The sequence below is a fragment of the Harpia harpyja genome, chromosome W, assembly GCF_026419915.1.
Source record: "Harpia harpyja isolate bHarHar1 chromosome W, bHarHar1 primary haplotype, whole genome shotgun sequence".
Taxonomy (NCBI): domain Eukaryota; kingdom Metazoa; phylum Chordata; class Aves; order Accipitriformes; family Accipitridae; genus Harpia; species Harpia harpyja.
Window position 1 is genome coordinate 5536090 of NC_068968.1, and position 16114 is coordinate 5552203.

The window sequence follows — 16114 nt, forward strand, 5'->3', positions numbered from 1 at the left end:
GCATTCCCTACTGCTAGGGCCACTGCCAATACAGTAGTGAAAGTACTTTTAGAACATATTATACCCCGATATGGGAATATTGAAACTATTGACTCAGATCGAGGCCCCCATTTTGTTTCCAAGGTGATAAGAGAAGCTCTGGCCCCCTTTGGAATTAAATGGGAATTCCATACCCCCTGGCATCCCCAAAGCTCTGGTAAGGTAGAACGGATGAATGGTGAAATTAAGAAACAGTTGACTAAATTAATGATAGAAACCAAGATGTCATGGGTAAAGTGTTTACCAATTGCTTTGTTAAACATTCGAACTCAGCCCCGGACAGATACAGGAATTTCCCCATTTGAAATGTTGTATGGCATGCCTTATGATATGGAGTGTCCAGCCGACTACCCCACTTTAGATGAAGAGAATATTAACCCATATATAATTCAGCTAATGAAAAGAAGGGAAAAATTGTGGAAGAAAGGGATGGTAGTACAGAGACCACCCCTAGATATATCCATACATTTGGTAAAGCCAGGTGATATGGTATTGATCAGAGCCTGGAAAGAATCCTCTCTCATTCCTAGGTGGGAGGGGCCCTTTCTTGTTTTACTTACCACAGAAACTGCTATCCGGACTGCAGAACGAGGATGGACGCATGCCTCACGAATTAAAGGACCTTTACCCAGAGATCAGTGGGAAATAGCAAAGACTTCAGAGGACTTGAAACTAGTGATAAGGAAGAAAAGGAGCTGCACGAGTGAATGAATCCTTTTGGAAGAACGGTAAAACCTAATTTATATCAGTAGTTCCAGGTATCACCTGGAGACGATCTACAGGTGGTAAATTTTGTTCCTTGGTGTATAAAACGGATACCTCATCAAACCGGCGGAGCTGGTATATACAAACTAGCAGGAACCCCTCGGTACTTACCTTTTTGTTGTGAAGTAGAGACTAAAATCCCTACGACATCGGAATATCTTGACGGGATTTCATGTTTAAAACATCATAACCACAACCATTGGAGTTGGGTGTTTCGTAACTGTGTAAAGTGCGGTGAGAAATGGTATTGTAGTCCCAGTAGGAGACTTTATTATTGTATGGAATGTCGAGAGCATCAATTCCCCAATAGGAACCAGTTGGACAAAATAGACATCGGGAAATTACTTTGTGGGAGGGAATTATTAGTGCCTGAAACCTAGGAAGTATATGAGAAAGATTGGTCCAGAACTATAAAACAGTGTGCTATTAGATTTACGTGGAAACAAACTAAACGTGCCACTAAGACAGCTTCTGCTCTTAAATAAAAAAATTGTACAGGGAATGCTGGTGGACACACTGTAAGAACAGCCACCCATCTAGGGACGGCTGTGCACAGTGTACCCAAAGGAGAAGGGGACCAAAATACAGCCTCCTCAAAGGGTGGGGGAGTAACTGCGGGAAGTCCCTAACAAACCCAGAGCTCCTATAACCCTGAATCCTACGAGTGTCTTGTCATTTCCCAAGCAATATAAAATATCCTGCACGAGTTCCCGAGGAGGAACTAAGCCCCGTAAGGGCTTTGTAAGTGGAAAACACGCCCCTGAGAAGTACTACTGCTGCCGAGAAGATGAAAAACCTCGCTGCTCCAGGCACCGGAGTAGGCGAAGTAGGCAGAGGCGTACGGAAAAGGGAGCGTGAGTACACCGTGAGATCATCGGCAGGTAATAGCGGGGAACAGACACTTCGAGGGGAAGGATGGACTCTGGGAGTCTGGCTGGACATATTCTGGCAGAGAGAAAATCAAGAATTGACGTTGACACCTGTTGGTACTCCTCGGGGAACCCCACCAGCAATCCGTGTCTGGATGATATTATTATGGTATCTACCTATGGTATGTGGGAACATCCACCATCAACCCTTCAAATGGTCTTTAATACAACCAGATCGATCAAAGGTATTGCAAACTGTTACTACCCCTGGATCTCCGTCCTTTAATGTGACAATATGCAGTATGCTAGGGCATGTGTCTCCCTATTCCTGTGGTAAAGAGAAGTTAGGGATTAAACCAGCCATTTATATGTGCCCCCTTTCGAACCCAGGCCGTTCATATTGCAATTACCCTGGGCACTATTATTGTGCATATTGGGGTTGTGAGACTATAGCTACTGGATGGAGAGTTGGGAATCCTGATTTATTTTTAGATGTAAAATGGAGTCCACAAGGATGTAAACTTCCCTCTTATGCTCATGACGGGGAACCATTAGGAGGAAAATACAAATCGAATTGTACCAGCTTGAATATGACTATCAGACAGCCTGAGAATTCAGGATGGTTACATGGGAAGATGTGGGGAATAAGAATATGGGAACCAGGGACGGATCAAGGAGGGTTCATCCAAATAAGAAAAGAAAATCCCTTCCCACATACTTCAGATGTCGGACCAAATCTGGTCCTGGTAGAGGAAGGTGGAAGTAACAGTATTGTACATACTGTTACAATCTCTCCTAACATCAACGTCACTGAAAATAGCATCCCGGGCATATCAGTAAAAATCAAACCCTCGACTCTTACACCCGAAGTCAGCGTCAGCCCATTGTGGAATATGCTTCAAGCCAGTTATCAGGTACTGAATACCACCTACCCTAATATAACTGAACATTGTTGGTTATGTTACGACATTCAGCCACCCTTTTATGAAGCTATTGGGGTGGACAGTAGATTTAAGAAAACCAACGGAACAAATCCAGCTCAGTGCTTGTGGAATAAGGAATCTGAACGTAAGCAAGGGATAACAATGTCCCAAGTATCGGGAAAAGGAAAGTGTATAGGAAATGTCCCAAAAGACAAACGACACCTATGTAACACAACTCGCAAATCAGGAGAAATAACAGCTGAATGGTTAATTCCTGCAGATAATACTAAGTGGATTTGTTCCCAAACTGGGGTTACACCTTGTATATCCCTAAAGGTCTTTAATTGGACAACTGAATATTGTATACAAGTAGCTGTGATACCTAGGCTTATTTACCATCCCGAAGATTTCGTTTATGACTATCAAACTACTCAGGCCCATCATATACAAAAGCGTGAGCCCTTTACAGCCCTCACGGTGGCAACACTCCTGGCAGTCGGAGCTGCTGGAGCTGATACAGGAATAACCTCCCTCGTACAACAAAATCAAAAATTTCAATCTTTAAGGGTAGCAGTCGATGAAGATTTAGCCAGGATAGAAAAGGCCATGACAGCCCTGGAACAGTCTGTTAGGTCTTTATCAGAAGTAGTATTACAAAACAGACGGGGCTTAGACCTAATGTTCATGCAACAGGGGGGGTTATGTGCAGCCCTACGGGAGGAGTGTTGTGTATATGTTGACCATACTGGGGTAGTTAGAGATACCATGGCCAAGCTACGAGAGGGGTTAGAAAAATGAAAAAAAGACCGGGAATCACAACAGAGCTGGTATGAGTCTATGTTTAACTATTCACCCTGGTTAACCACCCTATTGTCGACTATTGCAGGACCTCTTATTGTATTAATCTTATTTTTGACTTTTGGGCCATGCATTTTCAATAGGTTAATCGCTATTGTTAAAGGGCGCTTAGAAACTACACACTTAATGCTGCTACGGAAGCAATACGAACAAATCGGGGACGGAGGAATTACTCCTATCCTCGGGTGGACAAAAGAAGCATTGGATCGATTTAATGAACAAAATCAGGATAAAATAGAAAAGGGGGGATTGTAATGAACTGGTTAACTTTGTTCATGAAATCGCATGTGGGGGTAGAGACATTCCTCGCTTATCTAAAACCACAGTATCCAGTTAAGTACCGATGATTAATGAAAGACGTTCCACCTAACAAACAAATACGCACACACAATGCAGAAGATACCAGCCGCCACCTGAAGGCAGATTACGACCACCTAGCAACTGACGGCACAAATGCACACACAATGCAGAAGATACCAACCGTCACGTAGACAGAAACTAGAAACTGTATAAATAAAGGGACTCTTCCCCATTTTCGGCGCGAGCCTTTGGCAGAGCACTGTCTCCCCGGCCGCCCAGCGCTGTTTTGCTCTCTTATCGCTTGCTAATAAATTCGATCTTGTCATTTAATACAAATTGGCTCCTCCAATTTGTCACGAGCGTCTATAACAGGCTTGATTTTTATTCTTTTTAATCATTTGCACTACTGCAGCATCAAAGCACTGCTCTTTGAGGGCAAGAATTTCTACCTGGAATAATGGAGAAAGTGTCTGCCAGACCACTGCTCAGTTCTCAAAAATGCCTCTATCATCCTCACTGTCTGGCCAGGCAGCCAGTCAAGGATAGCAAAAAGAAAAGACCAAAAAAGCAACAAGAAAACCCCGCCTCTGAAGACACACTGTCGTCTGCAGTATTCTTGTGGATCAGCTTTGCCTCTCGCTCATGACTGCTTTGCAAAATCAAAGTAGAAAAGCTGGCAAATACTCTCTGACTCACCACAAACATTATCGAGTGAACCACAGTTTCAACATATTTCAATCACAGTCATTTTAAATTCCACATTTTTATAATCATTAGCAGGCTTTTGATTTTAGATCTACTCCACACAAATCTTATTTGCTTTGGGCTTGGTGAGGTCCAGAGAAGAAGAATATACTAGGCATTTTCCTGCTATTTTCCTCCATCTTATATAGTGCTTACCCTATAAGGACATCTTTCATCCTTTTTGTACATCTATCTAAATACAGCATTCAGAACAAGAAATTCAAGCATTTGTAGCCAAAAAAATTAGAAAATGCTAAGTTTGCTTCAAACCTATTTTAAGCCTGTGCCAGAATAAGACGGTCTCATGCATTAAAAGGGTGCCAATCACTGAAGCATCTTGAATAAAATATATTAGAATATTTAGAATAGTTCAGTTGGAAGGGACCTACAACGATCACCTAGTGCAACTGCCTGACCTCTTCAGAGCTGACCAAAAGTTAAAGCATGTTATTAAGGGCATTGTCCAAATGCCTCTTAAACACTGATAGGCATGGGGCATCAACCACCTCTCTAGGAAGCCTGTTCCAGTGTTTGACCACCCTCTCAGTAAAGAAATGCTTCCTAATGTCAAGTCTAAACCTCCCCTGACACAGCTTCCCACGTGTCTTGTCACAGGATACCAGGGAGAAGAGATCAGCACCTCCCTCTCCGATTCCCCTCCTCAGGAAGCTGTAGAGAGCAATGAGGTCGCCCCTCAGCCTCCTTTTCTCCAAACTAGACAAGCCAAAGTCCTTAGCCACTCCTCATAGGACATGCCTTCCAGCCCCTTCACCACCTTTGTTGCCCTCCTCTGGATGCATTCAAGTACCTTGAATTCAAGGAAGTTGAAGTCTCCCATAAGGACAAGGGCTACTGATCCAGAGATTTCTCCTAATTGCCTATAGAATAACTCATCAGTGCTTACATCTGTGAGAGACTGAAAGAGTTAATGTCTCAAACATTGTGGTGGAGCAAGTGCTGCTTAACGACGAACTGCATAACAACGAACTCTGCATAGCAAGGAACCACAGGTGAAAAGAAGCTGATCAGCACCCATCAGCAACAGGACTGGGAGGGCCTGTGTGTGCCAGAGGGTGCACAGCTCCGTGTTCTGATATGCTGTTCTGATATGCTGAGCAGGACAGCTCACCATGCATGGCAAAAGATCAAGTCTGCAGGGAAGGGGAAGCTACTCCCCAAACGACCCCCAAGCCCAACGCACAAACTGACCATGGTACCTAATTAGCCTAATGAGTTCGAGTGCCTGCCCGAAGGAGGGGCAAGGATGATAAAAGGACACAAACTGAAGCCCCAGGTGTGCAAGCCCACTGGAACTGGACCCCTTGGCTGACTGAACTCAATGCTGGACCTAGGACTGGTGAAATCTTCCTCTCGTGTCTCTCTCTCTCCGTAATCCCTACACCTCATCCCTTTAGACATTAAACCGTTGACCAAGTCTGGGACTAGGAGTGGATCCAGCTGCCCCTAGGCTCCTCACTGAGAGGGAGTCTAGAAAGCAAGGGGGTCCACTCTGAACCTTGTGACTCAACGGGAGGGCTCTCCTTATTGTCTTCCCTCAACTGATCCCCAAATAAGCAAGGCCTGTAGTATATGTTTGGTGATGTAGGGTTAGCACGTTACACAGTTTACTGATGTAGTTTTATGCCAATTCTTGTTGTGAGCATGCCAATTCTTGTTGTGAGCAAATAAAAGTTGAGTTTTGTGAGTTAAATTGATGTCAGATACAGAAAATCCTGTGGTAGATTAGAAAATCCTGTTTTAAATTAAGTTAGTTAGCCAAGATCATTCTGATCTTTTCTATTCTTCCTGTTTAATGGTGCCTCACCTGGAGCACCAGTTCTGATCCTTTCTATTCTTCCTGATTGATGGTGCAACCCTCTTGGCAGGAAAATGAACCACTGACCTGATACAGAGTGACTTAGCGGTCAAAGTAAGGAGGGGATACCTCCCCAAACGACCACCGAAGACCACCCGAGACACACCCGTGCATGCAGAGAGGGCATCTGATGTGTCATGGTTACGTAATCCTATGCATATGCATTAGTTTGAATATGTATTAGGTAGGAGTAGTTTAATAAATTAGATGCAATTGTTACTGTATAAAAGGGACACACCTGATGAATCTGGTGTGCTTGATTTGTGGAAAGTCCACCGAGCACCCTGCGCAGAATAAAGCAATATCTCTCCTGAGTGTGAGAGATTGGTCTATTGCACACCAGGTAACGAATCTGCTTTTAGGACAACAAAAGGATCCCTGGTGTCATTTCACCTTAGTCCTGACCTGGGAATCAGCAAACCTGAGTCATTGTCCTGAGAAATTGGGACGTGACAACGTCCTGGCTGGGCGATCGGTAGTAGACACCCACTGCACTATCATCTCCTTTGTTTTCCATCCCCCTAATCCTCACCCAGAGGCTCTCAACCACATCCCCTAACTGTAAGGGCTGTACAATCAAACCTCTCCCTTACATACAGAGTGTGACACCTCCACCTCGCTTGCCCTGCCTATCCCTCCTGAACAGCCTGTAGCCCTCCATCCCAGCACTCCAATCGTGGGACTCATTCCACCAAGTCTCGCTAATACCAATGACATCATAGCTCTGGGAACTGACCAATGCTTCCAGCTCATCCTATTTGTTTCTCATACTGCATGCATTGGTGTACAGGCATTTCAGAGCCCTCAGTGCTCCCTGGAGCAGCGTAAATGTTCCCACTAGCATTGCCACCCTCAGGCGATGCCATGCCAACCCTTGGCTTACCTTTGGCAATCCTGTTGGTAACCCCTTCCCCCCACCGATTCTAGTTAAAAGCCCTCTCGATCAGTCCTGACAGCTTACGAGCAAAGATGTGTTTCCCCCATCAGGACAGGTGGATCCTGTCAGGCTCCAGCATACCTTGTGCCTTGGAGACTCTTCCATGGTTATAAAAAACAAAGTTTTGGTGGAGGCACCAGTCCTGGAGCCAGGTATTGATGTCTTGGGATCACCTGTTTCTTCCAGAGTCTCTCCCTATTACTGAGAGTATCGAGGAAAACACTATCTGTGCTCCTCTGTTTTTAAAAATTTTTTCTTCAATATGCACAGCCTCATCAGTACAGACTCATAATGGCAAGTAGAGATCTTCAGCTCGTGTACTGAAACAGCGGTTTTATAATCAGTTAATCTGTTTTTATTTTAAATGAACCAGATCTTATCGAGAACAACCTTCTAAATAAAGAGAACGTGAACTTCTGACGGGAAATCAAAAGGAGAAAAGAATGCAATTGGCAAGACACTGGATTTTTTTTGTACTAAAAGTCAGAGTATCTTATAATCCTCAATTCAATTATTTTGTTGATATTTCATCATGTTTACAGAAGCCTTAAAAGTTAGGTCCTGATTTTACTGCTTCAGCTATTAGTTTTACTTTCTTTTATCTTGAGACCAAAGTTTTCTTCACGTCAACTACAATATCTCAAACTATTTAATAATTAATAGAGATTATAACATTTAGTGTAGAAATAATTTATAAAGCATAACAAAAAAAACCCACCCAGAAAAATGGAAAAACAATGCCTCTTTGTATTGGGTTTGCATGGCAAGGTTTTGGTAGCAGGGGGCCTACAGGGGTGGCTTCTGTGAGAAGCTGCTAGAAGCTTCCCCTATGTCCCATGGAGCCAATGCCAGCTGGCTCCAAGACAGACCCGCCGCCGGCAAGGCCGAGCCAATCAGCGACAGTGGTAGTGCCTCTGTGATAACATATTTAAGAAGGAAAAAAGTTGTGGCAGCACAGAAACTGCAGCCAGAGAGAGGAGTGAGACCATGTAAGAGAAACAACCCTGCAGACACCAAGGTCAGTGAAGAGGGAGGGGGAGGAGGTGCTCCAGGCGCCGGAGCAGAGATTCCCCTGCAGCCCATGGTGATGACCATGGTGAGGCAGGCTGTCCCCCTGCAGCCCAGGGAGGTCCACGGTGGAGCAGATATCCACCTGCAGCCCGTGGAGGACCCCACGCCAGAGCAGGTGGATGCCCGAAGGAGTCTGTGACCCCGTGGGAAGCCCGCGCTGGAGCAGGTTTTCTAGCAGGACTTGTGACCCTGCGGGGGACCCACACTGGAGCGGTCTGTTCCTGAAGGACTGCAGCCCGTGGAAGGGACCCACGCTGGAGCAGTTCGTGAAGAACTGCAGCCTGTGGGAAGGACTCACGTTGGAGAAGTTCGTGGAGGACACTCTCCTGTGGGAGGGACCCCATGCTGGAGCAGGGGAAGAGTGTGAGGAGTCCTCCCCCTGAGGAGGAAGGAGCGGCAGAGACAACATGTGATGAACTGACCCCAACCCCCATTCCCTGTGCCGCTCGGGGGGAGGAGGTAGAGAAAATCAGGAGCGGAGTTGAGCCGGGAAGAAGGGAGGGGTGGAGGGAAGGTGTTTTAAGATTTGGTTTTATTTTTCATTACTCTACTGTTTTGGGCTTGTGTGGCGGGGTTTTTTTGGTTGTGGGGGAGAGGCTGCAGGGGTGGCTCCGGTGAGAAGCTGCTAGAAGCTTCCCCAGCTCCAAGTTGGACCCGCCTCTGGCCAAGGTCGATCCAATCAGCGACGGTGGTTTCACCTCTGGGATAACATATTTAAGAAGGGGAACCTGCAGTGGGGGAGGAGATTGGAATGTGAGAGAAACACCTATGCAGATACGAAGGTCAGTGAAGAAGGAGGGGGAGGAGGTGCGCCAGAGGAGGGGATGCCCCTGCAGCCCGCGGTGAGATGGCAGGCTGTCCCCCTGCAGCCCATGGAGGTGAACCGTGGAGCAGATGCCCACTTGCAGCCCGTGGAGGACACCACGCCAGAGCAGTTGGATGCCCCCGAAGATGGCTGTGACTCCATGGGAAAGCCCGTGCTGGAGCAGTCTGTGACTGATGATCGGTCTGTGGAAAGGACCCATGCCAGAGAAGTTCGTGAAGGACTGCAGCCCATGGGAAGGACTCATGTTGGAGAACTTTGTGAAGGACTGTCTCCTGTGGGAGGGACCCCATGCTGGAGCAGGGGAAGAGTGAGGAGTCCTCCCCCTGAGGAGGAAGGAGCGGCAGAGACAATGTGTGATGAACTGACCCCAACCCCCATTCCCTGTCCCCCTGTGCTGCATGGGGGGAGGAGGTAGAGAAAACCGGGAGTGGAGTTGTGCCCAGGAAGGCGGGAGGGGTGGGGGGAAGGTGTTCTAAGGTTTGGTTTTACATCTCATTATCCTTGTTTAGATTTGATTGGTAGTAAATTAAATTGATTTTGTTTCTTCCCCAAGTTGAGCCTGTCTTTTGCCCGTGACCATAATTGGTGAGTGATCCCTCCCAGTCCTTGTCTCGACCCACAAGCTTTTCTTTATATTTTCTCCTCATCCCACCCGGTCCGGGGGGGAGGAGTGAGCAAGCCGCTTTGTGGTGCTTTGCCACCGGCTGGGCTGAAACCACACCACCTACTCCGATTTGATTGGTAATAAAGTCATTTTCCCCCAAGTCAAGTCTGTTTTGCCCATGATGGTAATTGGCGAGTGATCTCTCCCTGTCCTTATCTCGACCCACAAGCCTTTCATTATATTTTCTCTCCCCTGTCTAGCTGAGGAGCAGGAGTGATAGAGTGGCTTTGGTGGGCACCTGGCAGCCAGCCAGGGTCAACCCACCGCACTCTTTTAGTAACAAATCCTCCCTCCCCTCTGACAAGTTGGCTGACTGCTTCTTCCTGGAAGTAGGTCAGCTTCCAGACTGAACGCCTCTGAGTGTGTGAAAGTCTGAGTCACTGCCTTTCAATTACAACCATTTATGATCTGACAAGCTGCAATGAAGAGTTACCAATAACCTGCTATAAAAGCAAACTGAACATAATACAACTCACAAATTACGAATGAAAATTTTGAGAGACTGGGATACGTTAGGAAAATCTCATTCCCTAGCTATTGTACTAATTAGTCTTTATAGTATGAAATTGTATGAACTGTCTGAAAAAGAAAAAGAAAATATATATTACATTGTATACTGCATAGTCATGGTTAAGTAAGCATGACTAAAGGACCCCAGCTCATTGCAAGGAGGAGGAGGAGGACAGCCCCCACCCTGAAGAATAAAGGATACCCCTCTGGACTACTGAAATAACGCCAGCATCCTAGCCCCTCTAACACCTCTGTGAAACCCTCCCATTATCTGGCATCATAGATAAGTAACTGTAGCAAGACCAACTCCAGGGATGTCTAGATCAAGAAAGAAGCGGATGGATGATGACGCCATAGAATTACAGTTGCTTTGCAAAACGGTTGTGTGTGTGTGTGTGTGTTAAGTAGTGATTGGCCAAATCATGTTGTACCTGAATGCTTGAAAGGTATAAGAACCAAACGTAAAACCGCATTTGGGGTGCCCCAATTTGAATGGGACACCTCATGAGCACGAATAAAAGAATTACTCTTGTAATTTTATACTTTGTGTCGTAGCCTCTCTCCTTGGTTGGCACGGGCCAGTTGAGAAATTTTCATGACAGATAACACTACTAGGTGCTGTCTATTTTACTGTTCTGGCATTGCAGCAGAGTAAGAGATCTATTTAAATTTACCCACGACCACATCAGTTACTCCAAAAGACTTGTCTTTCTCTTGATAACTCCCTATTTGTGGCCCACACATTGATCTCCTCGGCTCCCAGAGCAGATGAATAAACTGCTCTTCATCCGGAGTTAAGAAATCTCAACAACCTCCTGTACATACAAGGACTGATTCCAAAGTTATGCTTAAAAGAGCAGTTTGTGCTGGACTGACAACTTCCTATGTGTTTTTAATAAAGACAGTAAGTATTCAAACCTACTCAAATTTATTATCCTGGCATGTTTCCATCATTATGTTCAGTGGGAATAACTTTCTTTTACAGAAAACTCACATAAATTGCATGTTTTTAAACTGACCTGCAGTTTTTCTTTTCTTCCTTTATCTTGGTACAACAAACAGCTTTGTCCTTAGACTACCACAATTTGTTCTCAACAATATCACAAAGAAATTAAAAGTACATGAGGCTAACAAGCTGTACACACATATATGATATATATGCAGTTAAGTCACTGGTTTTGATGCCTCGAACAAAGGCAGGAGAAGGAAAATTTTACTGTATCGCTGCACTAATGAACTTTTGCTTGCTTGAATAACTTTGAAATTTTGGTATGTACTAATTAGATAAGAAAAACCTTGAGCTTTGTCAATGGTATGCGCTAAAGGTGCCAACAGACAGGAGGCCTCAGGCCTGATGTGCCTTGGGCCCTGATGATAAGCTTTGAGTTCTGCTGAGTTTTTGTAATTAAAAACTTGCCAAGGCCAGCTAACTAGGAGAAAGAGATGACCCACACTGCGCGTGACCAAAGGGTGGACGCTATGTAAATGATAATATGAATATGTATGACTGGAATAAAATAAATTTTGCTTGCTGTAGGTAATGGTGTGCACGATAGGTGGAGTGATCCCCTGTGCACCCAGTGCTGCAATAAAGAATGCCTGCTTTCTAAAACTCCAAAATTGAGTCTTAGAGAATTTCTTTGACCGGCTTTTTCGGTAACAATTTGGTGACCCAGATGGGACCCTGCCTTTGAACATCGACGGCTCTGTGGGATCTCTGGACCTCCAGCCGGCACCGAGGATTTCTCGGGGATAACCTCTCATCCCCGGACCTGAAGATTTCAAGGCAAGTCCCCTGGAAAGGTGAGAAGGCATTCTTTCTTTTCCCTTGGGGTTAGAGTCCCCAGACTGTCTGCCTCATCTCTGGTAAAGCCCTGCAGAGGTTGGACTAGGCACCTGTGGGGGTTAGAGTCCCCGGCTCTAGAGTATCTACGGGGTTAGAGTTCCCGGCCGGTTGGACCGGTAATACTGCTGTGGTTGTGAATGATATAATTGTTCTTGGTTTTTGAAATTTGGTTATTGGAAATACAGATTTGTTTTGTTTGCTTGGATCATTTAATTGTTCTGTTACTCATATTTAATATGGGCGGGGAATCGTCTAAGGGAGGTATTTTGAAAAAGTCACCTTTGGGATGTATTTTGGGACATTGGAAGCAGATTGCCGGACCCCCGGGTGGGGTCCCGACAAGGGAAAATTTGATTAAGTATTGTAATCAATGGTGGCCACTGTATAAATTGGATGATGGGGATAGTGGCCTATGAATGGTATGTTAAATTATAACACCTTATTACAGTTAATGTTATTCTTGAGGAGAGAAGGAAAGTGTTGTATGCGGATATGTTCTTTACTGTGAGGAGACATCCAGAGTGGCAAAAGGAATGCGGTATAAATCTTGCACCTAGTGATCCCCTCGTTTAAAAAAAAATCAACACTGGGACTAACAATGTAGGGGACTCAGCCGTTTGTCAGACAGGGCTCTGAAATTTAATAGAAGCCATTAGGGCATGTGGAGAACTAGGGGTAAATTGGTAAATTGGACTAAAAGTGCAAGAATGCAGGCAGAGACCTGATGAGCATCCCAGTGATTTTTGGAGGCTCAGACAAGCTCTGCTAACAAAATTTTAATGATGCACTCACAATTAGTGTCCTTGTGGGTCAAACGGCCCCTGATTTAGAGAAATAATTTGAGTGTTGCTGTGTTTGTATACGATGAGCACAAAGAAAAGCAGAAAACTGAGCAGAAACAAAAAAAAAAAAAAAGAAAAAGAGGAGCAAAGCAACAAGAGGCTGATTTACTGGCAGCCACTTTTGCAAGGAATTTACAAGTGAGATAAGGATTAGGAATGTTAAAAGAAAAAGGAATCAAGTGTGTTTGTGGCTGTGCTGAGAGAAACATTTGAAGTAAGCAGTGAGAGAGGACTGATAGAGACCGGAGGAACCTCTCCCCCAGCGGAACCTCTGGTTAAAGCAAAGCTGGGAGATGAGGAAATAGAATTTTTAGTCGACACTGGGGCTACATATTCGGTCTTAAATACACTAGAAGGAAATTTAAATAACGAAAGCATATATGTCATTGGTGCGACAGGGACTCATGAGACCTGGCCATTTTTCAAATCCCTGAAATTTAAACTTGGAAAACAATGGGTTACTCACCAGTTTCTATATTTGCCAAATACTCCGAAAACCTTATTGGGTAGAGATTTACTTGCAAAGGTAGAAGCTAAAATCAGATTCAAGGATGGGGAAGTTGAAATTTTCATCCCAGAATCTAAATATGTCGAAGCCATAGCCTTGTTGTTACAGGATACAAATCCCAAAAGGGACAAGATACCACGGGAATTAGAAGATGCAGTGATCCCCATCGTTTGGGCAGGAGAAGTTCCAGGAAGGTCTAAGAGAGCAGAACCAGTAAGAATTGATCTAAAACCAGGATCATCACCAGTAAGAATTAAACAATACCCTTCAAAATTAGAAGCGAGAATTGGCTTGGTACCAATAGTTCAAAAATTCTTGAAATATAAATTGCTAATAGAATGTGAATCAAAATACAATACACCCATCTTACCAGTACAGTTTTAGATCTGAAAGATGCCTTTTTCTGCATCCCTTTGGATTCTGAAAGTCAGGAGATTTTTGCTTTTGAGTGGGAAAATCCTGAAACAGGGGGAAAGACACAATATACTTGGACGGTTCTACCACAAGGCTTCAAGAATAGCCCAACTATTTTTGGAAATCAGCTGGCAAAGGAATTAGAGATTTGGAGAAAAGAAAATGGACAAGGAACTGTATTACAATATGTAGATGACATCTTAATTGCAACAGAAACCCGGGGAATTACTGTCTATGTACCACATATGGTAGCCACGGGTTTAGAACAAAAAGGGGGGCATTAGTTGTCCCCCAGCCGTATGCTGAAATACCAAATGGTACTACTAGAACAAGATGACATCAATCTCAAGACCACTTCAGTTGTAAATCCAGCAGTATTCCTCTCCACTGATCGAGTGGAGAGTTCACCAGAACATGATTGCTTACAAACAGTAGAGGAAATATATGCTAGCCATCCAGATCTTAAAGACGTTCCATTGGAAAATCCAGATTGGGAGTTATATACTGACAGCAGCAGTTTTGTTTGCAATGGGAAGAGACCGTCAGGATACGCCGTGACGACCTTAGATGGCATAGTAGAGGCACGAGCCTTATCTCCCAGAACATCAGCCCAAAAGGCAGAACTAATAGCCTTAACTCGAGCATTGGAACTGAGCGAAGGGAAAAAGGTTAATATTTGGACAGATTCCAAGTATGCTTTTGGAGTTGTACACAGCCATGGAGCCATCTGGAAAGAGAGAGGACTACTATCAGCACAAGGAACTGAAATCAAGCATGCCGTACAAATACAAGAACTATTAGAGAGTATTCAAAAACCGACGGCGGTAGCAATAATGCATTGCAAAGCCCACCAAACAGGAAAAACCCCACCAGAAATAGGTAATCAATTGGCAGATAAAGCTGCCAAAGAGGCTGCAGAAACAGGCATCATGGCATTATTACCAGAAAAAGAAATAACTTTACCAGAAACACCACCTAAATGTGATAGTAAAGATGTTAAATTAATAAAGTCCTTACAGGCACAGGAACACACAGATGGGTGGGCTGTTACACCCACAGGACAAACCACGATCCCACCCTCATTAATGAGAGAAATTGCTAAACGAGAACATAATAAAGTACATTGGGGAACTGAAAATTTAGTAAAACATCTTCAAAAGAGAGTTATAAGCCGAGCAATGACAGAAATTATCCGGTCCATCACAGAAAAATGTGAAATTTGTTGTAAAAATAACCCAAATACCAGTAATAGATCAATTTTGGGGGTTACAAAAGGAGGAAATTCCTCAGGAGACTATTGGCAAATTGATTTTACTGAATTACCTAGAAAAGGGGGATATAGATACATCCTTGTTCTAGTTGATACTTTTACTGGATGGCCAGCAGCTTTTCCCTGTCGCACCAACAAAGCTAGAGAAGTAACTAAAATCTTGTTAAAAGAAATTATCCCGAGGTTCTTTGTTCCTTTAGGAATGCCCTCAGAGGACCACATTTTGTTGCTGAAGTTATAAAACAACTGAGTAAAAACTTAGCCATAACATGGGATCTCCATACTCCTTATAGGCCACAGTCAAGTGGAAAGGTAGAAAGAATGAATTATACACTTAAATTGCAGATTGGGAAAATATGTCAGGAAACATCAATGACTAATATCCAAGCGCTACCTTTAGCACTGTTAAGAATCAGAATACAACCTCGTGGTAAAAACAGTTTGAGCCCTTACTTTATGGAAGGCCTTACCAGGCCCCACATATACCAGGAACAATCCACATTAAAGGGGAAATGGACTTGAATAATTACTTAATGTCCTTGGGAAAGACTTTACAGGAATTGCAGAAGTACATGGCAACAAGCAGGCCCTTGGAACTGGATACACCAGCCCATCCATTTCAACCTGGAGACTGGGTCTACATCAAGTCGTGGAATTCGGAGCCGCTGACTGAGAAGTGGAAGGGACCATTCCAGGTACTCCTGACTACTTATACAGCTGTCAAGGTCCAAGGAAAAGGCCCGTGGATTCATTATTCCAGGATTAAGAGGGCTCCAACCTCATGGACAGTTGAACAAGAGTCTCCCCTTAAACCAAAATTGAAAAAGTTATGACTGATTTTTATGTTTTGTT